The sequence below is a fragment of the Mustela erminea genome, chromosome 11 (assembly GCF_009829155.1).
Source record: "Mustela erminea isolate mMusErm1 chromosome 11, mMusErm1.Pri, whole genome shotgun sequence".
Lineage (NCBI taxonomy): Eukaryota > Metazoa > Chordata > Mammalia > Carnivora > Mustelidae > Mustela > Mustela erminea.
The window spans coordinates 97,149,730-97,175,640 of record NC_045624.1 but is presented as its reverse complement, the minus strand read 5'-3'; the positions used below and the strand labels follow the sequence as shown (position 1 = coordinate 97,175,640).

General features: G+C 52.1%; 1 protein-coding gene and 1 long non-coding RNA gene across 4 annotated transcripts in view; one reads left to right on the top strand and one right to left on the bottom strand.

The window, feature by feature from the left end:
* Positions 1–431: 431 nt before the first annotated feature.
* Positions 432–25,911, bottom strand: LOC116569311. Its single transcript, XR_004276975.1, has 3 exons — positions 25,898–25,911; positions 12,204–12,208; positions 432–539 (listed from the first exon to the last, which is right to left on the bottom strand). It is a non-coding gene; the product is annotated as an uncharacterized LOC116569311 (long non-coding RNA).
* Positions 18,643–25,911, top strand: part of GRB10 (growth factor receptor bound protein 10) — a 172,857-nt gene continuing 165,588 nt past the window's right edge. For all 3 annotated transcript variants that reach the window (XM_032305455.1, XM_032305457.1, XM_032305454.1), the window contains exon 1: positions 18,643–18,866. The gene's annotated coding sequence lies outside the window, so the exon portion shown is untranslated. The remainder of the gene's footprint in view (positions 18,867–25,911) is intronic.

Below are 25,911 nucleotides of genomic sequence, written 5' to 3'. Positions count from 1 at the left end.
TACTAAAAAATGAAAAACAACAAAAACTCTCTGTGGAATTCTATGTCCAGTGAATACATCTCTCAAAAATGAAGGCAAATAAAAACTCCCAGCCATGGAAAGGTTTTCAAAGCGCTTATCACAACAGAGTCACAGTACACACACACATACACACACACACACACACACACACACACAAAGTCCTTCCTTTAGGCAAAAGCAAAATGACAGCAAATGGAAATGTGTGTCTACATAAAGGTATGGAAAGTGTCAGAAATAAATATGTGGGTAAGTAGAAAAGATTTTTTTTTCTGGTTTTTAAAAAGTCCTTAGAAGCTACTTGACTGATTCAAAACAAATACAGATTTCTCTCTTCTTTAAGATTTTATTTATTTATTTGACAGGGGGAGGGGCAGGCAGAAGGAGAAGGAGAGGCAGACTCCCCGCTGAGCAGGAAGCCAGATGTCGGACTCGATCTCAGGACCCTGGGATCATGACCTGAGCCGAAGACAGACGCTGAACCCACTAAACCAACCAGGCACTCCAACAAATGCAAATTTCTTACTGTGTTTCTACCATACACAGAAGTTAAATTCCCGGGGTGCCTGCATGGCTCAGTGGGTTAAGCTGCTGCCTTCGGCTCAGGTCATGATCTCAGGGTCCTGGGATCAAGTCCCGCATCAGGCTCTCTGCTCAGCAGGGAGCCTACTTCCCTCTCTCTCTCTGCCTGCCTCTCCGTCTACTTGTGATTTCTCTCTGTCAAATAAATAAATAAAATCTTTAAAAAAAAAAAAAAAAAAGAAGTTAAAGTCCCGACCACAGAACCCACTTCTGGAAGGTTCTAATAAAGATGAAGGGCCCCAGCCTTACCTCGCTATCCTCCTCTTCTGGTCCGGGGAAAACTCTGCACTTAGACTTGAGGAATTCATTGGAAATACTGGTTTCCTGGTGAGCTCTGAGAGTCTATGGGAAGGTCAATATATATTTCTGAATGTGGTTATTTTGAAATTTTTTTTCTCTTGTGAATCGGGGGTGGCATTTTTTAACACTGCTACTCCATGCTAGTCCACAAGGCACCCTGAATCGGACTTTTCACTCCAACTAGCTTCTCATGGGACTCCCACACCATGAAGATTGGACCCCAACCTGGTAACTCTCTGAGAGAGGACAGAAGCCAGCGCTGTGTAAACAACACAGTGTTCTTGCTCTCAGAACTCAGTTCCCTCGGCGAGCACTTTATAGTAAGGGCCAGCCTGATTTCCAGACTAGCCGATGACATCAGAGCAATTTTTAGACTTTTCTAACAGGCCTTGTAGGGGAGAGGGGAGGCCTTCTTATACCGTACAATTACAGCACACACTGTGGGCAGTGACCGCGGGAGGGGGTGTGTGGCGGGGCTCATGGCCAGCCCGCCAACCTGTGTCCTGCCAGGTCCCAGGCATGACACACAAGGTTTTGAGGGGTGCTTGGCACTGTGGGCGTCCGAGGCTCTGTGGTGGACACTGGCCCATCTTACTACAAAATTGTGTCCAGCAACTCTCTATGAACTTAGGCAACTATCTTTTTCCTCCATAGCAGAGGACTAACCGTGGAAAGAGATGTTCCCCAGCGGACAGGGGACCAGAGCAGGTACCCACTTCATCAGGAGGTTATCAGTTGCTTCTCTTGTTTGGGGGTACTGAGTTTCACCCCAAAGGGCGTGGGACTCAGCAGGGAGGTGCTCCGAGCTGTAGGTGAGGACTTAACCTTATCAAGTTCCTTCTATAGCACAAGGCAGAGGGCAGCCCTCTGCTCCAGTGGGGCTCTTCCTTTCCCATCTCTGGTCACCTGATGGTCTGTGCTTAGGACCAAGGGTTGTGAATTTCCTGGAACATAGGGGACCCTGTTCTTGGGGTTCCCTTTCCTGCATCCTCAATGCAGGGACAGGTCAGCGGGCTCTGGTGGCTAGCTGGAAGTCGGCTCTTTAAGGCTGTCTCTGTATTATTTTTTAATATTTAAAAAAAAATTATTTATTTATTTTTTTGGTTTATTTTTATTTTTTAAGATTTTATTTATTTATTTGAGAGAGAGAGCATGAGCAGAGGGAAAGGAAGAAGCAGGGTCCCTGCTCTGTGGGGCTCAGTTCCAGAACCCTGGAATCATGACCTGAGCTGAACAGCAAATGCATAACTGACAAAGCCTCCCAGGTGCCCCTGAATTTTTACTCTTTTAAAAAAAATATTTATTTGAGAAAGACAGAGTGTCCCATGTGTATGCAGGGGGAGGGGCAGACAGAGGGAGAGAGAGTCTTAAGCAGACTCCCCACGGAGTGTGAGCCCCCAAAAAGGGCTTAATCCCATAATCCTGAAATCATGACCTGAGCTGAAATCAAGAGTCAGATGCCTAACGGACTGAGGCTCCTAGATGCCCCTGCATTTTTATTCTTGATGGGATGTCTGGCCCTGGGCTATGATTCGCTTGGCCCTCCCATGGGGAGCCCAGTTCTGCAATTTGGGGTGAGGGTCAAGAATCTATTTATAACAATTGCCCCAGGTCAAGCAAGTTGGTAAAATGTGGTGTAGAAAATCAGTTCCCACAAAAGGAGACACCGTTCCTTTTAAGATCACAGGAGCGCTTTCATCAGAATCTGGGCTGTGCACCCCCTCACCGTAGTTCCCAGTCGGCCTGGGTTCCCCAGTAATGTTGATCCTGCAGCTTCAGAAACTCACCTGGAAAACAACTGATTCAAGCCTGCTTTACAGCCCTCCCACGCACTCTTCCTTATTGAATCCGGGCACCTACAGAATGGTTCAGTGAAACTCAGGTGGATTTCAGTTGGCCCGGGACCACCACCGGGACACTGTGATAGAGCAGGAAGAGCCAGGACTTGGAACCGCTACTGCTTACTGAGCACCTCTTTGTTCCCGGCACTTGGTAAGCACTGGGGTCAGAGAACTCACCTGCCCAACATCCTGCAGCGGGGAAAGAACATCTGAGGGGGCGCGGGGGTGGCTCATCCGCCGAGTGACTCTTGGTTTGGGCTCGCGTCATGATCCGGGGTCCTGGGATGGAGCCCTGCATCAGGCTCCCTGCTCAGCAAGCAGTCGGTTCCCTCTCTCTGCCTCTGCCGTCTCCCCCCACTCCCGCCGCAATAAATAAATAAAATCTTTGAGGGGGAAAAAAGAAAAGAACAAGATTTGAACCCAACCCAGATAGCGGTGCCGTCCTTCCGACGAACGGCCATGAAACGTATGTTATTCAAAGTACTTGTTCCACAAAGCCCAAGTTCCAGACCCTGGGTGAGCCCAGCTTCCTCTAGCCGCCGAGAAGAGAGGCTCCGTCCAGCTCCGTCCATACAAGCCGCCAGCCTGGGGGGGGGCGGGACTGGGACGGCGCGGGCAAGGGGGACCTTCCCCTCCCTCCCTCTCTTGGGTCCTGCACGCTCTGCCTTGTGGGGCGCGGGAGGGGGTGTGTTTGCATCCCAGCAGGTTCCTCGTCTTCTTTCACTGGGTTTCCACCACATTCTCACCTATGGTCCTGGGACACCACGTGCTGCCACGCTCACCGCAGGCCAGGGCAGCCGCTCCTCATTTCCAGACACATGCTATTAGGCGACAACTGGAGGATGCGGCGCTGGTCGCCAGGCTGCGTCACTGCCCACGCCCGGGACGCGATGACGTCATCGCCCGCGCCCTAGCCCCCCGATTGGTTGTCGTGGGTCAGGTGACTGCCCTTGGCGCCAACAGCTGTGGCTTGGGAGAGAGGGGTCGGGTCTCGGAGTCAGTCAGCGTCGGTCCGAGTCGGCGTGCGGTGAGTCCGTCCGGTAAGTGAATCAGCGTGGCCGCGCCGCAAAAACACGCTGAGAGATTTCAAGCATTATTTCAGCGAATTCACTCCCGGGTCCCTCAGCCGCTTTCTGTTTGCGCCCCGAGGGTGCATGACTGCGGAGGGCGCGGTGCAGTCGCGCGGGCGCCCCACGTGCAGGTTGAGGGACAGATGTCACAGGCACCTGTGACCCGCATGCCCAGTGCCGTGGCCACAGGGCCCCTTCCTCCAGGGCGGGGAATGGCACCCTTGCACCCGACGTGTCTCAGTGGGTGTAAACGTGGCTTCAATAACGCCGAATCTGTGCCGGCAAAGGCGTAGCGTTCGAGGGCGCACCTGCGGTTATGCTGTCCTGAAGAGTCCCAGACACGGCCAGCTGTGGTCACCTTCCCTGGCCAACAGCTGCGGAGCCCAGTAAGATGAGGGGCCAAAAATGGACCCATTTCCCGCACGTAAGGACATCTGTGACAGAGTTCACCATTTTAATCATCACAGGGCTGCAGCTCATCTCAGCAAAAAGCGCTTGAGACCCGACTCCAGCCCAGACACTGGAGGTCTTGGACGAGGGCGGGGCTGGTTCTGGGCCCCAAGGGCTCTGACTGATGAGAGCAGGAAGAGGACATGAAGCACAGATTCACTGATCACAGGACAGACATGGAGGGCACAGCGAGGATGGGGTATGTCCTCACCCAGTGCTGTACCTCCGTCTCTAAGCCGGTGATTCTCCGGCCTGGATCGCCCCATGTGGACAGGGGACCCACCACTAGCCCACTCGGAGCGTCGGGTTCAGCCGGCCCTCATGGGGCCCAGAATCTGCTTTGGTAACACATTCTTAGGTGGTGTAGATGCTACTTATCTGGGGACCTGCTTTGACAATGGGCAGCATAGCCTTGGCGGTCTGACTGCAAGAGAAAAGAGGGGAGCAGCTGGGTCCCCCAAGCCGCATTGATGAGTTCCATGCTGGCCACACGGAGCTCGAAGCATGCGCAGAGCACGAGCATGCAAACAGAAATGTCTGGAAGGCCGTCGAGCCCAGACGCTCTGCTGACTGCAGCCATCAGCCCGTGGGGGAGCGGGGGAGGAGTGGGTATGGAGGACTTTGGGGAAAGGTCTAGGGGCTGCGATAAGGGCAGACAGCCTGGAATACTGGCAGTTGTGTGTCTGTGATGGAGACAGAGAGGGGGTCGGAGAGAGCATCAGAACCCCTTACCCACGTTATCTCCACCCCCCACCCCCTTCCATCACAGACACACCTATCAGTGCTTCGCCTTAATTGTGTCCCCTGGGCCTTGACAGCACTGGGACATGTGCATTTGTCAGGCACCTGCTGTTGGTGAGCTCCTGGCCTCCTCTGGCCCCACAGAGGACCCTCCTGGAGGTTCTCTAGGTCCTGGGCCAGTCCTGGCACCCTCTCTAGAGGGCAGATATGGGGAGGCAGTGGGCTGGGGGGAAAACAGTGAGAAAGTTGGGGAGACAGTGGGCAGGTGGGGGGAGATAGTAGGCAGGTGGGGGGTGACAGTGGGTAGGTGGAGGGGACAGCAGGCAGATGGAGGGAGAGGGGGAGACTCTGGACGGTGTCAGTGGAAACCACCTTCGCTGCCAGTACTGGTGTAGGAATCCCTGTTTCCTGCACACCTCGAGGCCTTTGAACAGCCCATGAGTGTTGGAGACCTGAGGCCTGGACCATGATCCTGGCTATGAATCATCAAGATGGGTTGGCTTCCCCCAGGATCAGCTGTAAGAAGAGGCCACCTGATTATGAGAAGCAGCTGATCCCGGAGCAGCATTTAAAGCCCCCAGACAAATGTCTGCTCCAGGTAAACGCAGTGTATATGTAAGAGTGCTGGGTTCACAGGCTTGTCTGGATTAACAGCACCAGTGCTAGAACACTAGTCAGACCAGCTGAGCCTGGGTGCTGGGCAGGACCGCATTCTCTCTAGGAGCTGCTGAGTTCAGACCCGATGCTGAGTAGCTAGCGCGGGTGTGGTTGTGGGGTGCCTCAGGGCCCTGTCACTCCTGCATGCTGAGCTCCAGCTGATTCGATCTGGCACCTTGAGCATGCCAGGGCACCTGGCCCAATCCCCCTCCTGGCCAGGCTGACAAGAGCCCCCCTTGCCCAAGCGCAGGTCCCCTTGCTGTGGCAGCTGTATCCCGTGGCTGAAGGATACACAGTGGTCCGAGTTCCCATGGGGGCCCCTGAGCCATGCACCCAGTCTTGCTGCATCCCTCCCCCTCCACAAGTGCCCCCAAGGACACCTCCGATCAGTCCTGTGCACTAAAGTTCCACATCAGAGCCTGCCTCACCTTACCCAGAGCAGCCCCCCCCAACACCCACCCCCCCAGCAGGGTGGCCGAGGCTGCGGAGTTCGGGAACCACTTCCTGGTAAATGCAAAAGAAAACTTAAGGCCTGACGCACAGTTGCAAACTTTGTGGTGTATTTTCGATGTTTGCATTCCATGCATTAATACCCTTAGCAAAAGTAGCAAAAAAAAAATGCAATATCATCATGCTATCCGTGGGATGATGATAAAGTTTAACAAAAATATGGGAATTCACAGCCCCTTCCACCCAAGACAACGTGTGAAGAAGGCTGGGGAGCCCACAGGGCAGCACAGGCAGGCTCTCCCCCCAGACCTCAAAGCCCCCACAGCCCTCCCCCCGCCGATCGCAGCCTCAGCAGCAACCCTGGGCAAGGCTGACAGGAACCACCCCCCCCCCAGGGCCAGTCCTAATCAGTGGCCAAGAAAACCATGAGCCTGTTAGACGGTGATGGTTGCTGTGTTTCGGGAGTGGGCTGTGACACTCCCTCGGGAGATGAAGTTCCGATGACTTTGGCTCCCTTCCTGATTCCCTGCCCCATTATTCGCCCTACCTACAACCCCCGACCTTTGTGAATTCGCCTGGGACTAATGGGATAGCCTCAGACCGAGCCTGCTGGCAGTGCAAATGGAAACCATTGGGTAACTGTTGAAGGAGTCACGGAATCCTGGAGAATGCCAGCTGTGAGGGGCAGACACCAGTGGGCAGGTGCCAGCCAGCGGGAAGGAGGGCAAAGGAGAAGCCAGGAGGTCGAGAGCAGGGCCACACCCTCTGGGATCAGCCAGCTGTCCCTGAGCTGTCTCTGCCCCTGCTACCAGGCATATTCCCATGGAACAGCTTTGTGTACTGGAACCTGAGTGAATCTTTTTTCCCTGACCCCAGTAAAACCCGGGGAAGGAAAACAGCAACATTCTAATGAGATATGGGAAGGAATTTTTTTTTTTTTAAAGCAGCTTGTCCAGGGGTGTTTATTGTGATGCTATTCATAGCAGCAAAAAATTGGAAAGACCTCAGATACCCAAGACGTGACTGTGGAGGAGTGATCTGTAGAGAAGATGACTGCAGGCAAGCAGCTGGATGGAGACAGAACTTGAACTCCCTCCTAGCATGTGTGATGGACACGTGCACATCGTAAGTGTTGAGAAAAGGCAAAAGGTTATAGAAGTAGTTTGAATTTTAAGCACTTTTAAGTCTTCTTGTAAGCTTGGGAATACAAAGGAAATTTAAACGAGATGAAAAACATTTTTCCATAACTAGCTATAAAAAGAGATTTCCGGTGTCCCCCAGAATTGTTTTCCCTCCTTTTCTTTGGTATACAGTTGTCCCCCCCTTCTCCATGGGGAATGTGTTCTGAGACCCCCAGAGGGTGTCTGAAACCGAAGATAGTACCCCCCCACCTCTACTATGTTAGTTCCTATACATATGCACCTATGATAAAATGTTTAATTTATTAATCAGGCACAGCAAGAGATGAACAATAAAAACTAGTAATAAAATAGAACAATGGCAAGACTCCACAATAAAAGTTAGGTGAATGTGATCTCTCTTAACACATCTTGTCGTCTGGCACTCACCCTTCCTGTGATGACTGGGATGATGAAATGCTTGTGGGATGCGATGAAGGGAGACCAGTGATGTAGGCATTGTCATGTAGTGTGAGGCGTCTCCTGACTTTCTGAGGATTCATCAGAGGAGGACCAGTGACTTCCAGACTGTGGTTGAGGACCATGACTGGTTCTGACCACCAATGTGACATCCCTTCCCTCTCCGTCTGCCTCTGAGCTGGGGGTGTCACAAGGGAGCACCCACTCAGAGAGGAAGGAAAGAGAGAGCTCAGCTCAAAGCTTACCCTTGCAGGCAGCCCTGCCTGGCCCTTTTACTGACCTATCGACCTAATAGGGTGGGGATGGGGACAGCCTGTTCTGTTCCATGCTGGAGGTAGAGAAGTCCATTCCTTGCACACTGTCACTGGCCTTACTGGGTTACTGTTCTGAGCGTCTTCTTGCCCTAGAAGGAGAGCAGTCAGGGCCATAGCAGCTCAAACCATCTTCCAGCAGGAGAAGCACAGAGCATAATGGTCCTTGGGGGCTGTGAGGATGCACCCCATGGACTGGTGCCTCTCTTGGAGGGGCCAAGCCCACACTGGTTGATGATAATCCTCTGGTGCTCCCTGCAGGTATGGCTGGTCTACACATGGCTGAGCTGCCCATGAGTAGCGGTCATGACAAACACACTGGCTCAACACGCCCTGGGTCGGCCCCTTGCTGGACACTTTAGACACTGTAATAATCAGTTATGTAATCAATTTCACCTGCTATAGGCGGCCCGTGACTTATGCCTGAGGGCACTGAGGCTCAGTGTGGTCGGCGACTTGCCCAAGACCATGATAGATATTCTCAGGCGCTCTTCAGGAAGACTAAGTGCTACAAGAGGAGTGGACACATCAATCTGGAAAGACCCTAACTGGGTTGTTCGGTGACAGCCCAACTCTTGGATGAAGGGGAGGCCTGAATAGGTGTTTTTTTGCAGTTAGTGTGGGCATTTCAGCATCTAGTGTCAAAGAGATTCTTTTGAGGCCTTTGATGCATGGATAACTGCATTCTCTAAAAAGTCCCCCAATGCCATATTATTATTGTGTGCACCTACAATAGAGAAAAACTGATGCCAAGGGCATCTCCAAAACACCCAGGCTCTGTTGTAGGCCAGAGCTGTCTGTGGGCACTGGAAGGAAGGGGGACAGCTCCAAGTCTTGGCTGAAGACTGATGTGCCTTTCCAGTTTCGCCCAATGTGTGCAGGCTTCCCTCTGCTCCTTTCCCGTTGGTCAGGAAGCTTACTCCACAGGAGAAGAGGGCAGAGCACATGATCACAAAACTCTCCCTCAGTCACGGACATCTAGAGTTGTGCATTAAGGTGGCTCCTTGATGCTGTTCTTCTCTATGAGTCCTTTCCATGCACCAGGTTAGCAAACAACTCTATCGGTTGGGAAAGGAGAATGAGAGTCAAGAAAACTAAACACCGAGGATGGGTATTGGCTTTGGGGACTGAAGATGCCACAGGCCTGGTTCCCTCTGCTTCTCCACCTGGAGGCCCATGGGGCAGTTTCCCCTTCAGCCGACCACCCTGGGAAGCTAGGAAGGCTGTCCGTGCACTGGGAACACCAGCCCTCTTTCACAGTCTGTGTCTCCTAAGAGGAAGCAGACTCCTTACCTGGAACCCCCAGCAAAAGTCCTTCCTTTACTCATCTTTGGTTCCCATGCCCACTGCTAAACCAACTCCAGCATCATTCATTGCTGGGACTGGGATTACTCCGATGACCAGACCCGGCGGAGAAGAGGCAGGCCAGCACACCCCTGCCCCTGTACTGTGCCATGTTGAATTTCTGCAAACATAATAAAATGGCGTTTGTACTACATCGCCAAACTGAGGGTGGTTTATTATGTTGCTGTAGTATATGGAAGCATTATGCACAAAATTCAGCAAAATATAAAAATTTATGGAAACGGCCATGTCAGGTAAGAACTGTTATCCTGACTTCCAAGCCGAGGTTCTTGTACCCAATTTTTTTTTTTTTTTCCCAAGCCACACAACTAGTAAGGAGCGACATTAGAATTGGAACTGGTCTGTCTGATTCCAGAGCACAGGTTCTTGGCCAGAACCATATACAGAGCCCCAACCCAGTTCTCCTTCTGCTGCACCTCGCATGGCACTAGGACAGCTGGCTCAGTGGGTGATGATCTGGCTTCCTAGGCTCCTGATGGCCACTGCTGGGAGAGCCCTCCAGCACCTGGTGCAGAGAGGTGCACACTCTTGGGGAGTGGCTCCCAGGGGCACCCCTTGCCAATATCATTCTTGAAGCCGCAGTCTCCCTGGACTCTTGGGTCCCTTGGTGGTCTGCGGGCAGAGTCTGGGCAGCCATGCCTGTTGGGGATGTTTCTGGGGGTGCCTCTGCTCTGAACATGCACGCTCCTTCAAAAGCTCTGTCGTGCCCCCCAGAGTCCTGGTGAGGAAGCCTTTATAAGAGTGTCACTGCCATCATCGGAACTAACCTTCCGGCTAGTTCTGGTGCTGGCACATGGTCAGCATCTAATCAGTCTTTGTTAAGTGAATGTGGCGTTTGCAGGCTCAGAACAGACTCCAGAGCCACTGGTGGGCTGGTGTTCCCAGTGCTTTCAGAATTGTGTCGCTTCCTGCCCCATTCCTCCCCCTCCCTGTGCAGACCCCTGCAGAAGCTGGGCCTCGTGGGGTCTTGTCCTAAGGGAAACCTGAGGGGGTGTCTCATGGAGGTGCTCTGGAAGGACGTTCTCCTTAGACTTGTGCCTTAGTTCCAGCTGCAGTGTCGGTGTCCACCTTTATAGCACACAAATCTTTACCTCCTGGCCACTTCCTTCTGGACCGAAGCCCTTTCTTATCCTTGCCTGAGCCTTGAGTATCTGCTCTGGACTTCTCTCCATGCCTGCACCCGGCAGCTACCTCCATCCATTTGCCTTATGACAGACGTCCCACGATCACCTGGTGTTTCATTGCCAGGAGGGTTATCTGCTTGCAAGACTCCTAGATATACTGCCTACTCATCTCTGCTCTGACCCAGGCCCACCATCTCTAGCGAGGCCCCTCCCCTTGCCCATTTCTGGGTCTTGCCCATCCTGTGGGTGTCTCTGATCTCCAGATGGCCAGAATTCCCAAGCTTACATCCCAACCAGCTCCCCAAACTCCCTAAAGGTGGGTGGGGTGGGTAGGGAGGGCAGGTTAAAAATCCCCAACTTGGAAAGAGCATTTAACACCTTTTTCAAAATTGGATTCAGAGACAAGTAGAAATGACATCACATTTTATGATCCTAACACCAATGAAAACCCCTTTCCCAAAGAGCAAGAAGTTCACAATGTTAAAGTGTAAATTGCAAGATTTTGCACCAAAGAGATTCAGAGACAAGTAGAAATGACATCACATTTTATGATCCTAACACCAATGAAAGCCCCTTCCCCAAAGAGCAAGAAGTTCACAATGTTGAAGTGTAAATTGCAAGATTTTGCACCAAAGAGATCCTATTAGGTCATACACTGAAATGACTGCGTATGTGGAAAATTGCAGTGATAGGAAATGACCGTGCAGAGAAGAGGAACGGCTGGAGATGGAGGAACTGGGGTCAGAAGGATGTGCCTTCAAATACCAGTGCTTCTGTTAGGTGACCTTGGGAAGTCACGTACCTCTCCTGAGTCAGCTTCCTTGACTGTGAGGCTGGGACAGTAACATTGGTCTCAAAACAGATTGCTAGGATTAATTGTGGTGTGTACACAAAATGCCTGGATGGTATGTTTGATGAGCTATGTATCAGACAGCTCATCATCAGCCAATGGTGAGGCCCATACCCAAGAAGTGTGGCTTGTTTTGAGGGCTGAGGCGAAAAAGAGGAAGAAAAGATAAAAATAAAAGGTAAGGGGAAGAAAAGACAATAAAATTCTCCTGGAGAAAACTTTCCTAGATAGTCATTCCATCTTTAATCGGATGAACACCAAGTAACAGTGACTCTGGGTTACGCTTGCATCTGAATAAGCGAGAGGTGCTTGGGTGGCTCAGCCGGTTAAGCATCTGACTCTTGATTTCGGCTCAGGTCATGATCTCAGGGTTATGAGATCGAGCCCTGTATCAGGCTCCATGCTGGGCATGGAACCGGATTAAGAGTCTCCCTCCCTCTAGATCTGCCCTTCCCCACACGTTCTCTCTCAGAAATAAAATAAAGTAAAATAAAATGACTAAGTAAGAAAGACTCTGCCTATCTTGGTGATAGAGATGACTGGAGCAGGAGGGCTGGGCCTGGGGGTGGATGGAACACTTGCTGCCCCAGCCTCCCCGGAATGGGGCTTCTCCCCACCTCCAGCACAGGCGACCCCATCCCTCCAGCACAGCTCCAGGATTAGCTGCTCTTTCTCTGCACAGCCTGGCAGGACGACTGCAGGCAGATTAATCCTCTTAAACATTAAACAAGGTATGCCAACGGTGGCAGCTTCCGCGTGCCACGATTCAAACATTAACTTCACGATGCCGTCTTGCAAACAAATCATCGCTACCCTTCTCGCCCACCATGGACGTTGAGCTCATACTAAATCTTCGGTAGCTCTAAATATGTTTTACCGAGGAACAACTTTTGTTCTTATTTTGGATTCTCCTATTAGCTCCAGAATGTTGGTTATTAAAACCATCCAGTGTGTTGGGCTGGAAATATATTTCATTGAGTAAAGTTGGTATGATACTAGTGGTTAATTAACTTCTAATTGAGTTTAAGGGTTGACTTGACTTTTTTTTTTTTTAAGTGGCTGAGGACGAGTTCATACTTTGGAGGCATAACTGGGTTTGTGTATCTTAGGATTCAGAACCTCATGCTTCCTGTTGGACTCTAATTCCTAGTCCTGCCAGAGGAGGTGGGGGTCTGAGCTGTTCACTGCCATAAGGGTCATGTGCTTGGGGCCAGAGGCTGCTAATCATCCACTAACCAGCCATTCCTTTCCTGCTGGTAGAGCCTGGGCCCCCAAGAGACAGGTTAGAAGTACCAGGTGCTGCTGGGACTTGGGCCGATGACCATATTTTGGCCACTGAGATGTGCAAAGAAATCTCCTGGAACAGACAAGAGAGGAGAAATGTCCCCTTTCTGCCTTTGGATGTGGCTGTAAGAGGACCCAATTCCTGGAGCTCCATCTGCACCATGGCCTTTGTGGCAATGAGGATAAGTGTCAGCCAAAGACAGCAGTGGGAGTGACCTAGGGCAGGTAGAAAGCACCTAGGTCCTGGCTAATGGTGGTCAGCCCTGCTCTGTTCCCCATGGCTCAAACCACCAGAAGGAGGACAGCATTCTTTCAGTGAAGAGGAACATGTCTCAGAAGGAGACCCAGGAGGCACCTGCAAAGGCTTCCTCAGCTTTCTGCTGCTCCGTGATGGGGTCTTCCCACTGCAGCCATGAGCTCTCCCTGAGTGCTCCCTCCCTCTTGGCCAGGGCCTACTTGGTCTCCTCACAGCCCCAAGACACCCAAGCAAGACTCCACTGCAGCTCAGCTGACCTTGAGGCTCTCCACATGATCCAATGGCAGGGCACCGACCTTGGTGGGTGACAGGGTCCTGCCCATATACCCAGCAACCTGGCATTAAACCATGTGCACCCACGAAGGGGCCTCCTCCTCTCCATGGCCCCAGAGGGCCACTGCCCTGTGAGAAGGGGTGGGGGGGGCATGTGGCCAGATGTGCTGATGTTTCAAGGGGAACAAAGATTGATTTTATGGGGAAACTTAAACAAAACTTTAATCACGGCATAGACCGCCCTCTCCCTGCCCCCCCCCCCAAATATCACAGTGGAAAGTGGGTAGGTCATAACCAACACATGGACACCAGCTGCCCTAATCGCTCTGTCAGGGATCTCTGAGCCCACCTGTGACCTGCCACTGCTTACCTCCTGTGTTTAGAACCTTCTCTCTCTATTGTCACAACCCACATTGTCCACACTAGCAAAAGTCCACCATGGAGCCAGATGGAGCTTCTATTACACAACAGCGATTGCCCATCTCCTCTAGAACACCAGCAGAACAGGCAAAACAAAGCAAAAACTCTGACCTTCCTCTCATGACCCCTACAAAATTAACTCAACTTGAATTATAGATCTAAATGTAGGAGCTTAAAGCTATAAAACTTCTAGAAGAAAACTGTTGCAGGCCTTGGGTTAGGCAAGAGTTTCTGAGATGGAGTGCAAAAAACCATAAAAGGATCATTTGATAATTTTTGACCTACAGAATTAAAAACTCCTGCACTTCGAAAGACACTATGAAAAAAGGAGAATGGGTGGGAGAATGTACTTGAAAAACCCGTATCTGCTAAGGTACTGGTATCCGTAATATATAAAGAGCTCTCAGAACTGAATAAGAAAGCAACCAATGTGATTTAAAAAAAAAAAAATGGGCCAAAGATATTCTTCTGAAAATAATGTAGATGTATAGCAAGTAACCTCATGCAAAAGTGTCCCACAGTATTTGCCATGAGAAAAACCCAAACTAAAATCAGAATGAGATACCATGACACAAATGGAAATGGCTAAAACTAGAAAGACTGAGAGTACCACGTAGTGATCAAGATTTGGAACAACTGGAACACTCAGACATTTGTGGTGTGGGTACAATTGAGACAGATCACTTTGAAAACAGTTGGGTGGTTTCTTAAAAGTCAAACACATCTCATAGGACCGAGCAATCTCACTTCTAATTATGTACCTGAGAGAAAATGAAAACTCATGTTCCCAGAAGAACCTGGGTAACAGTTTTATTTTAGTTGCCGCAAACTGGGGCTTGTCCACATTTCCATCAACCAGTGAGTGGATTGTATCCATGGATGGTATTCGGCATTAAAAAGGAATGGGTTATTGATTCCTGAGCCCATATAGGTGAATCTGCAATGCATTATGCTAAGGGAGAAGAGCCAGACAGAAAAGTCTCCACACTGCATGATTGCATTCATAGGACAGTCTTGAGAAGGCAAAACTAGGAGCTAGGGGTAGGTGAGAGGCTGCTGGAGTGGGGCAGAGGAGTGATGACAAGGGGCCAAGAGGGAAGCTTTGCAGTGATGAAATAGGTCTGTATCTTCATTGACATCGTGGTTACTCAACTGTCTACTTTTCCAAAAACCCCATGTGATTTTTCCTGAAGGTAAAATAAATCCCAATAAACCAGTCTTAAGAAATGTCCTTCGGCGAGCCGCTGCTCGAGGTGTAAAGTCATTTTGGTTCAAGCTATCTTGTGGAAAGGAGGGTTTCTAAGAAAAATGGATTTCCATGGAAATCTAAAGTAAGAGCTGCAAGTCACCGGGGCCCAGAGAGATGGGAGAGAGAGAGCATCTATCTGGGGTCGCTACCAGCACCTCCTGGGACAAACTGAGCCCAGCCCAGCTGTTCCCCACCTGGTCTGGTTGTCCCAGACCCATGCGGGTACTTCTGGCACTGATTGGCCCCATCCTTCCACCCAATGACAAACCCATGAATGGGAATCCCTGGGCCAGGTGTCATCCTTCCTCCCCAAATCAGTTGCAGGAGCTCTCGCTCCCTCTCATCGCCTTTGGGATAAAGTGGAAATCCCTGAGCATGACAAAAAGGCCCTTCTTACCTTCCCAGTCTGGTCTCTTGTCACGTCTCCTGACGCACCCCCACCCATGTCCTCCAGCCCCGTCCCCCATATCGTATAACCAAATTTAACTGCCTGGTAGATTCTTTCTTGATTTTGATGAGGCACAAGTTTCGCCTTCCACTTAGTTCCCACTTTGCAGAACTTACCATCTTGGGTCCTCCAAGGCTCCACTGGGACATCACCAATACTGGGAAGCCTTCCCTGAATGCCACTAGGCTCCCCACCTCTGTATGCAGGGAGAAGGGGCAGCCTGTCTTCATTCTTCAGGTTTAGAGGACTCAAAGAATTGCCGTGTTTGAAATACTGGTGTGTAAGTGGGTCATGAGGGAGTCAAACTCCATGGGGCGGGGGACTGGCCAAGGGGGTCGGCTGTGCAAACAGGTGCCTCGCTGGTTCTGTGGTGGGCACGGTGATTGCACTGTGATTATACAGATCAGTCCCTACCCTGCAGTGAGGGAGTGGGCAGGGAGTCCATAATGCTGTTGACCTCTGATTTCCAGCTCTATCAGGGGCATGCCCCCAAGCAGCCACCCATCCTACCTCTGCACACAGCAGGGCCTTGCAGCCACACCTCACCCATGTGATGGGTGAGGGCCACTTCTGGCCAGAGCATTTCACCATCAAGGTGCCGCTCACCTTTTCTCTTTTCCTTTGCCCAGGCTGCTGGCAGTGTTGGAGACGGTGCCCAGGTCCCAGGGCTTATCATTCCTTTCCTCCATTCATTTGCTCTATTGATGCATTCATTCATGAGGTGCAATTTTGCAGTGATGACTTATTTCAAGGAGGGCCCGGCACTCCCCCTGCTGGGATGACACTAGTGAACAGCACGGGGTTAGCCTTGGCCCAGGCTTACAGTCAACGGAGAAGACTGAGACTGATAGTAACCAATTCCTTTCTAATTACAGTAGGAGTCTGCCGGATTCTCTGCCTTCAGCTGAAGGAGGATTCTAGCTCACAGTCGCATAACGGAATTCCTTACTATCAAGAAATCCTCTTTCTTGTCTCGATACCTCACTGTGTCGGTGCATCTCCCCTTGGTGCAGCTCTTGAACACAAAGCCACACAGCCTGGCCCCTGGTGGGCCGGGTTCTCTAGGGTAATTTATCTGCTGCAGGGCTGTACTCCGCTGGGATTTCTATGCTTTTGAAAGGGAGCATGTGGCTAGGGAGCATTTGGAATTTGCAGCAGGAGAAGGCACTAAGGTACAATCTGCCCACAGAATTGGCTCGGCACGGGGGACAGCTGTTAGCTTCTAGAGCCCCAACAAGAGTGACAAGTTCATGAACTTGTAGCATGAAGTGATGCTGAATGGGCCCTGCCCAGAAGGGAGAGGCATGTGTGGATGTCTGTGCAGAGCTGGGAAATGTAGGGAATGAGGGCCTGTCTCAGGAATTCTGGGGATCGATGTCAGCACAAAAACACTTGAGGACATTTATTTTGATCTCTCCTCAGTGAATAGTAATGTTTGAAAGCCCATCCATGTTGAGGCAGCTAAATGTGATACCTGACCCTAGACTAAAGTTTGTCTGGGAACGAAACACCATAAAAGACATTTTCAGATCTACCGGCGATACTGGGATATGGACCTAGATTATACACAAGGATTTTACAGTGTACATTTATGAATTTGGTACCTGTGCTATGGTGGTGTAAGATAATATTCCTACTTTAGGAAAGACATATTAAAATACATAGGAGGACGGGGCACCTGGGTGGCTCAGTGGGTTAAAGCCTCTGCCTTTGGCTCAGGTCATGATCTCAGGGTCCTGGGATCGAGCCCCGCATCGGGCTCTCTGCTCAGCAGGGAGCCTGCTTCCCCCTCTCTCTTTGCCTGCCTCTCTGCCTGCTTGTGATCTCTGTCAAATAAATAAATAAAATCTTTAAAAAAAATACATAGGAGGAAAGGACTATAGTGTACAGAGCTTTGCTTACAAATGACGCAGGAAAAAAAATATGCCTATACATAAGGTGCTTTTTGAACATCTATAAAAGCCCCCTGCCTATCAGCCTTTCCGAGTGGTGTAGGCATTCCTTGCTGATCGGGGCCTTTGGCAAAGCTGTAAGATTCAAAGCTGATATGCTTTTGAGAAGATGCCCCAATTTAAGTTTTCTCTTTAATTTTCTCTCCATCCTTTGTCTGCAGCAGGAGTCCTTGTGTTTTGTTCTTTCGGGAATCTAAGTCTCCTTCATATCATTTTCTCTAGATGTTCATCTTAATGGTTTTCTGAGCTTGGAGCAAACCGTAGATGCTTTCAGGAGGCTTATTTCAGTAACTGGAATGGATGACCTTTCATTGATACATTCTGTCCCAAGGTGGGAAAAGCGGGAGCCATAAAAAGTGCCATAAAGGGTTTTAGTGCTTATTCTGCACTGACCAGCTACTTGACCTTCAGCAAGTTATTCAACCTGGGGAAGACTGGCATCCCCAAGGGGTCCAGAGTGGGGGCTCAATGAGACGATTAGCGAATGTTTGGCACAAAATGTGTGCTCAGTAAAGGTAAGTTATACGGTAGCTGTTCCCACAACCTCAAGACCCAGAAAAAGACGTGATTATTGTTACTGTCGTATTTGTACTTCAATTTTGATTGGGAAGAGACGTTAATAACCATATCAATGACACGGTTTCCATTAATTCAGGGGTTCCTTCGTGCCAGTAACTCTATTGAACAGCCATGACCTCATTGAATCCCCAGGATATCACCCTCGGGCAGGCGCATTAGCCCATTTCAAAGATAAGGACACTGAGGCTTGGAGGCAGTAAGAAAACATGCAGGGCTTCCCCACTCCACCGGCACTTGGGTGCTCACCCGCAGACGGGTAAACAGAGGCTCAGAGAGGCGAGGCCCCACACCTGGCTGGCTGTGGGCGGACAATGCAAACCCCGGTTCTCCTTTCCCGGACCGGACCGCCAGCCCACCGCGGAGTCAGGCAGTCGCAGCTCGTCGTCGTCCGGTCGGTCCTTCCGCGGCGCCCGGGGTCGAGGATTTGGACCACACGGTTCATACTTAGAGTTTCAGAGAATTCGTTCCCAAATTGCCTTTCGGGACAGGTCCGACGTGTCCTTTGCCGGCGCCCGGCTTGGGCGGCCGGGGTCTCGCGTCCTGGGGTAGCGGGGTGGGGTGGGGCAGGACGCGGGATTCCCCCCGTCCCGCCGTAGCGCAGCGGCTCCTCCCGGCGGGTTCGGTCCCCGGCGCCCCCCGCGCCCCGCCCTGCGCCCCGGCCGCGGCTCCGCCCGCGCTGGCGGCAGCCGAGCGGTCCGGGCTGTGGCGGCGGCGGCAGCGGCGGGAGGAGGAGCAGGAAAAGCGGCCGGGGGAGGAGGCGGAGGCGGTGGAGGCGGTGGAGGCGGAGGCGGGCGGGGCCGGGCGGGTTTAAAGCCCGGCGAGGGGGTGGGGAGGCCGGGAGGAGGCAGGAAGGGACTCGAGCGGCGCGCCGGTGGCGGGCTTGGCTCGGAGGCCGCGGAGACCCGCGCGGAGCCCAAAGTTTGCGCGCAGCCCCTGGGCGGCGGCGCGCGGGGGCCGGGACCGCCCTGCGCGCCGCCTTCGCCCGCCCCGGCCGCGCCGAGGGTCGCCGGCGGCCACGCGGAGGCGGCCGGGAGCGGCGCCGCGGCAGGTACGGAGTTGGGCGGGGAGCGCAGCGGCAAGTTACTTTGTGGTCGGCGCTGCCGGGCCCGGCGGGCGGGCGGGCGGTCCCCGCGCCGTCATTGTCTGCGCGCGGGCCGGCCGGCCGGGGACGCCGGGCGCCGCGGGGGCGCGGCGGGCGGAAGGGCGTCGCCTCCGGGCGGGGGGCTGCGGGCGCGGCGGGCAGCGGGGAGCCGGCGGCGGGCAGCGGGGAGTCGGGAGCCGGCGGCGGGCACCTGGGAGCCGGGAGCCGGCGGGGGGCGGCTGTGCGCGCGGCGCTCCCGGCCGGGGAACCGAGGGGCCGGGCGGCGCCTTCCCGAGACCTCCGGTCCGACGCCGGCCGCCCGCGGGCTTGGGCTGGGCCGGGCAGGGGGGTGCTGGGTGCGCCGGGCCCTGAGAGCCGAGGCCGAGCTCCCGGAGACGCCCGGGGGGCGGGCTGCACGCGCCTCTGCAGCCCGGGGTGCGCCCGCGGCGGGGGCGGTGGGGCCGGGCTCCTCTCCCTCGGCCCGAGCGGCTGCGCCGCGGAATTTTTTTTTTTTTTTTTTTTTTTTTTTTTGGTTCTCTTCGTGGCCCCGTTACCCGCCGCCCGGGGCCTAACACCAAGTTGTGGGCTCGCGGATCAGCCGCCCGCCAGCCGTGGAAATGTGATAAGAGCCAGACCGTTCGCAGAAGGAAATTTCTGATGCAACTCCCCGCCTTCGCTGCTCGCCTCTCCAAACGCCTGCCTTGCCTCTGCCCTCGAGTATGTGCTTTATGGAAATGAGGAGTATTCTCGACTTTTGATTGTGTTCGTCTTTTCTTGGGATTGGAAGAAACGCAGACTTTGTGTCCTTTGCCCCGACCAAAAGGGTGGGTAGCGTAGGGGAGCCACAGGTGACTTTGACCCGGTCCTGGATCTGGATCGTCGCGACGCTTTGGAAAGGAGGCTTTCTTGCAAAGATCGTAGCCACTTTCATTCAAGAGATGCAAAGAAAAAGCCCAAACAAGTAGCCCTCCTGAGTAAATATGCATTATTGCACAACTTTCTCTGTGCTGCTGTTTACAAGGCCAGGCCCAGAACACTTTGTTTCCGAAAATGCTGATTCAGCCATTTGCAGCCCCCGAGGTTCAGAAATGGTGTTCTATTTAACGTTTCGCTCAGTTTTACTAAGAACACATGTTAGCGCAGCAACAGGCGTCGACTGGGGGTTTATGACACAAAGCTGGTGATTCTTCCCCAGAGTTGACCCAGCGTCCCCCTTTCTCTTTCCAAGAGGGGACGTGGGAAGAAGCTGTGACTTATGGTGACCGTGAGGTGTCTCTTGGGGGGTGTTTTATTAAGGAGAAACCCTGAAGCCAAATGTGTTTCCAGGAATGATTCTAAATGACTGAGGTTTTTCTTTTTGTCTTTTCTGTGAAAAATCTGAACTCTAGGATTCCTGCACATAATACTTGAGTTTTATTGGGAACACTTGAAAGAGAAGGGCCACACAGGCCAATCCCCAGATTACAGGGAGGGAATGTGAGGACAGACTGAGTTACACAGCCGAGAGCAGCTCCTGTAACTGAGAAGCCTGGCTCCTGATACTTCTGTAACATTTCACCTTGTAAAAGACTCGTTAGAAAGCTCCTTGCTTTCAGCCTCCACAGCTCGCTGATCCGTGTTTTACAGGTATGGAAACTGAGGCTCAGCAGGTTAGCTGACATGTCATGGTAACCTGGCCAGCAGGTGACGGCACTGTCACCAGGAGGTAGTTTTGGATTTTTTTTTCTTTTTTTTAAGCCCTGTGTGTTTCATGTTTCTGCATAAGCCCGTCTGCCTCTGAAAGCGAGAAGTGGCCCAGAGGAGGTTCCTCCTTCCAGCCACACAGCTGGAGAAGTAGGAAGCTCTGTTGCCACTCTGGGGGCTCCCCACCTTCCAGATTTGTCCTGTTGGGAGGCCCGCGTCGATTTCTCCACTCACTTTTTGTACTTCAATACACACTTCATTTGGGAGGAAACTTTGATGTCATGAGCTCGATATGGCAAGTTGTTTGATGGTAATTAAAGCAGTGTTTTATTTAATAGAAGCTCTGCATCCCTAAAAAAGTCATCAGTGGCCCTATTGTGTGTGGTGTGTACCACTTCTGGGGCAGTGTTGGCTGGGCGGAGTACCTTTCCTTTGTGAGTCGGGAATCCAGAGCAGGGCAGGTTCCTGCCAGCCATTTGTCTAGGCGTTTATTGGTGGTGGCCGTCAGGGTAGGAACCCAGGGCACCCACAGTGACTGGCCAAGTGGAGACAGCTGAAGTCAGGATCTAAGAACTGGCACAGAACGTTAATTTTGATGGGGTGGCTGGTCTGGGACCTTACAAGGTACAGAAAGCAAACTCGTGCTTGAACAGAGGCAGCTTTTGTGCCTTCCGCTTCGTCTCAGAGCTGTAGAAATTCTGGGTTGGTGTATCTGATAAAACCTAATGCTTTGAAGGTGGCCTAATTTAAGGAACCTATTTTCTTGGAATTCTGTCCGTCTCTGCAGGGGAGGAAAAACCCACACGGTGGTAGGACGTTTTTGAGCCAGGGTCAGAACTCAGAGCCGAGGGGTCTGTTCCGTGCAGCAGGGAGGAAGCCATTGCATTTGCCGCGTGTGCAAAATCCCCCTCTGTTTCTCAGACTGTTAAGCTAACGTAAAATTGCGTGAGCTTGTGGGGAGAAATACTTGCCTTGTCTTTGCATTTAAGTAACCAGTCATGTTCAAAATTTAAATCAAACTTTTTCTGCTAGTGAAGATTTTTTTCTTCCTTTAGCCTGTCTTTATTTTTTGTTCAACTGTCGAATTATGGGAAATTACAGAAGGAACTAAGACAGTTGAGCGACTTGGTAGGCGAAGCTTGGCAGACAGGGCACGTTGGGGATCTGGTAACCTGTGAGGTCTGCATGCTGATGGGTGTGGAACATGGTTCATCTGTTCAGGCACTGATCTATGTTCGTATTTTAGCTGTGTCCTCCCCCGCCTTCTCCCTCTGGTGGGGACAGCCTTGCCTCTGCTGCCCTCCCTGGCTTCAGGAGCTTCTGAACTCCTCTCCTTGGGATGGGCTTTTGTCCCTGCTCCTGGGGGTCACGGGGCCCGTTTTCCAGAAGGAGATGAAAGCAGGGAGAGCATAAAACTGCCAGCACCGGGAAGGGCTGATGGCTCTTCTTTATTGATGGGAAGAGATATGGTGTGACTCTCCCTTGAGATGGCTACACAGAGAGCCCTGTCCCGGCGTGATGGAAGGTTGTTGCAGCGGCAGAAACCTGAATGGTTCTGACTTTCTGCTTTTGGGGTGTGCCGACTGAGGGGATCTCCCTTTTTGCTTCTGTGTCCAGGTGGAAATAGATGCCTGCCGGGAACTCAGGTTGGTTCATCACCTCTGGACGCCACTAGGGAAACTAGAATATTATTTTTGACCATCAAATTCATAAATGGACTTGACAGAGACCTTCCTTGACTATTGAGATTCTTGATTTAAGGATTGATCCGGGCCGGAGCTGCCAGAGGGGATGATGTGTTTGGGCACCTCCCTTGGGAGCAGGTGCCGGGGACGAATCGCGCTCCCTTTCTGTTCTGCACGGGGGTCGTGGCCCATGCTGACCACTGCACGAGGCCTGCTGCTGCAGTGTGACCCCTGGGTCTGCTGTTACCTGGGGTGGAGAGCCTGAGCAGGTTAACTAAGCTCATCGGTAAAACGAGAGTCAAAGGCGCGTTTGGAGTCAGGGCAAGGGCTGTTGGAGTCACGTGACCCTCCGTGTGGAGGGTGGCACTTTGTGAGAGCCTGGACACGCCGTCAGGGCACACTCAGCCTTGACTTGGAGCAGCTTGTGAGCTTGATTATCCTACTTCCTGTTAATCTGCAAGGTCTGCTCGAAGGAAGACCTCACTTCTCACGCCTTTGCCTGCTGGTGCTGGGCTCGTGTTCGCTACCCCAGACCTTGGGGGAGGGACCATAACCTGCTTGAGCAACAGTCCTTGTAAGGATCCTTTTCTGGCCTGCCTGTAGTATGGCGGCTGGAGCTCCCCGCAGCGGGGGTTCCGGGAGTGAGATGGGTGGTGGAACACACGTGTTATCTGCGGGCAAAGCGTTTGAACCAGATGATAGCGAAGAGCAGGTGCTGGCAGCTGGTTGCCCTGGACCAGGAGCGAGTGTGGTGGACGCCCAGAAGACGTGCAGGCTCGGGTGAGCTGCAGCCTCGAATGAGGGAGACCCCTGGGCTCAGGCAGTGCGAAGCCAGGCGGCATCTAGTTTTAGGACCCCGAGGTTGGTTGGTGTCTGGCGTCCACAGAATCTCTTGGCCTGGCTGGGACGGAAGTGAACGTGGGCCCGGGTCCTGCCGGGCTGACTGTGATCCTGGGAAACGACTGTGCACACCGTCAAGGGCTGTGCCAGCGGGCCACCCTGCATCTCCCTGAGTCCTGACTAGGTTTTCCAGCCGGGTCAACGGGCCCAGGCACCAGTTGCTGCCATCTTGCCTAGTAACGTGGGCTCTGAAGGCACTTGGCGTGCAAAGAGCTTGACGTATGCTGGTCCTTGGCGTTGCATCGTTATTGTCCCTTGGAAGCAGGGCTGGGAGCTGTCACCAAAAGTAGAACTGCGAGGTGACCGTGCTTCATCTGTCCCTGTCTGGAGCTAACAGGTGCACCATCCCAGCGCCTCTGAAAATACAGAATGGTGAGGGATGCCTGGAGACCCCCTGTGGACATCCCTTTTCTCTTGTCCTGTCCCATGGGAGCCACCCATGAGTACCACCTGGGCTGCTGACCACAAGTTGCCTGGATCTCCCTTGAGATGCTTCTCGGTGCAGGGACCATGCAGGTGCTCCCTTCTCTGATGGGATAGCTGGGCCTTTGGTTTGCTTAGTTATTTTCTTACTTGTCATCCCTAGGAGTGTCTTCTCCCCATGTTTGCGAGTTGAGAACTCCCCTTGACCTACAAACATCTCTCAGGTCCCGTTCTAGTAGTGGTCATTTTAGGAGCCCCTGTGTCAGAAAGCTCATAGTGACCGGAAAGTGACTATGAACCGAGGAACTTCTAAGTTCAGAAGTTTGTACACTGGCCTCACGCAGACAGGAGGGCTTCTTTGGTGTGGGGACGACAGCTTGCTCTGAATCTGGGCTTCTGCTTGGACATCTTGTCCCCAGGTGGGAGGCTGAGCTGAGGGATGTGGAGGGTCTGAGCAGCGTTCCCGGTGGCTCAGAGAAGACCATGGTGTGCTGCCCGAGAGCCTTCAGGCTGCTCTTCCTAGGATACTGTCCTCTTTTCCCCAGAATTCTGTGGATCTCATGGAAACCAGGCTAGGATATTTCTAGAGAAATAGGAAGATGAGACCGTGGCCTCCGTCTCCCCTGTGGTGTGAGAGCTTTGGAGGAAGGATAAGGCAGGATGGGGATCTGTGCCCCACTCTTGGACTGTGTCTACACCGCAGGCCTGGCCCTTCTCCCCACCCTGCAGGCTACAGGGCTGCGGTAGGCCCAGGCAGCCTTCGCAAGTAGGGCCCTGTCCCCGGCTCTCCAGCCCACCCTCTGCAAGGTCCCTCCATTCGAGGCATCCCCCGGCTTCTTAATCCCTAGGCACCCAGGGCAGACCTTTGTTACCTTTAGTTTGATCTTGTAATCGGAATGATCTACGTGTGTAAACAGTAGGCTTCCCAGAAGTGACCAGGCTTCGTTTTTTGTGTTCATGTTTATCTATATTTCTAAGCGCTTGTCTCTCATTTCTCCTGTGATGCTTTGAGTTCTCTTCTTGGAAGGTGCGGAGTCCCAGCCCCGGCTCCCGCAGTGGTCTCCCCACCGAGTCTTCTGGCAAGGTGGGCTGGGCCGTGACACACTGCTGATGTTCTGGGGGTGAGCGGTGAGGCACTCCACGCTCACCTTCCCCGTCTGGCCCGACATGGTCGGTCTCTGGTTTTGTATTTCCTTGGTGGTTCATGTGCTTAGCTCTCCCTGCCCACCCCCCCCACCCCCCCACCCCCGCCCCGGGGCTCTTCCTTCCCCATCAGCCTGGGAATGCCCTTTGCCTTCCTCTAGGGTCCTGGATCTCTTTCCTCATGCTTTCCCACAGTGGGATGGGGAACATTCCATGCTGGCCTCCAAAAAACCGGTCTGCCAGTTCTTGGGATACCATTGTATGAAAACATCCTTATTATGCTCTCACGGATACGTGTGTCCAAGTGTAGACTCCTGGACTAGAGGCTGTTTTCCCTCAACAATTCAAAGGATGTCACTGTCTTTAGGCAGAATGGGGTTGAGAGTGAACCTAATCTGATTCTTGGTTCTGGGTATGAAACTGTCTGAGTGTTTTGTTTTGTTTTGTTTTTTCTTCTTCTTTTTTTTTTTTTTTTTCTGTTTTCTTTCTTTTCATGTCTAGAAGCTTCTGGGATTTTCTCTTTGTATCTTTGTTTGGAAGTCCCTTGAAGAAGTGCCTGGGGGGGGCTCCCATCTATTGTGTGAGGTACAGCGAGGGTCCCTTCAAGCTGGAAACCCAGGTCCTTCAGGCATGGGACATGTTTTTAAATTAATTCTTTAATTTTGTTTCTTCCGCCTTTCCCTTTTTCTTTCTTTCTAGAGTGGCTTTTGTTTGTTAGGTTCTGGGACTGGTTCTCCAATTACTTCTATCTCCTGTTTTCTGTCTGTTCTGTTTGAGGTTGGGTGGTATGTCAGGCTGATGTTTAATCCTTTCTATTGGATTTTAAATTTCTGTTTTAATTTTTAATCCCCAAGGACCTCTTCTCTGATTCTTTTCTTTCAGCAGACTTTGTGTTTTTTAGATTGACTGTGAAATTGAGCAGAAAACAGAGATTTCCCATGTGCTTCCCGGACCCCCAGCATCCCCAGCAGAGGGGGCATTTGTCAGTGAACCTACAGCGACACGTCCATCATCACTAAAAGTGATTATTTTAATTTTAATCCCATAATATTGTTGTATTGTAGATACAGTATTTGTTAAATTTTTTTGGGGGGGGGAAGCGGTATATTCATTTCTGTTTTTGTTTTTTTTTTTCTTTTTCCTGGATAGTTTTTTTCTTCAAACAATACATTATTGTT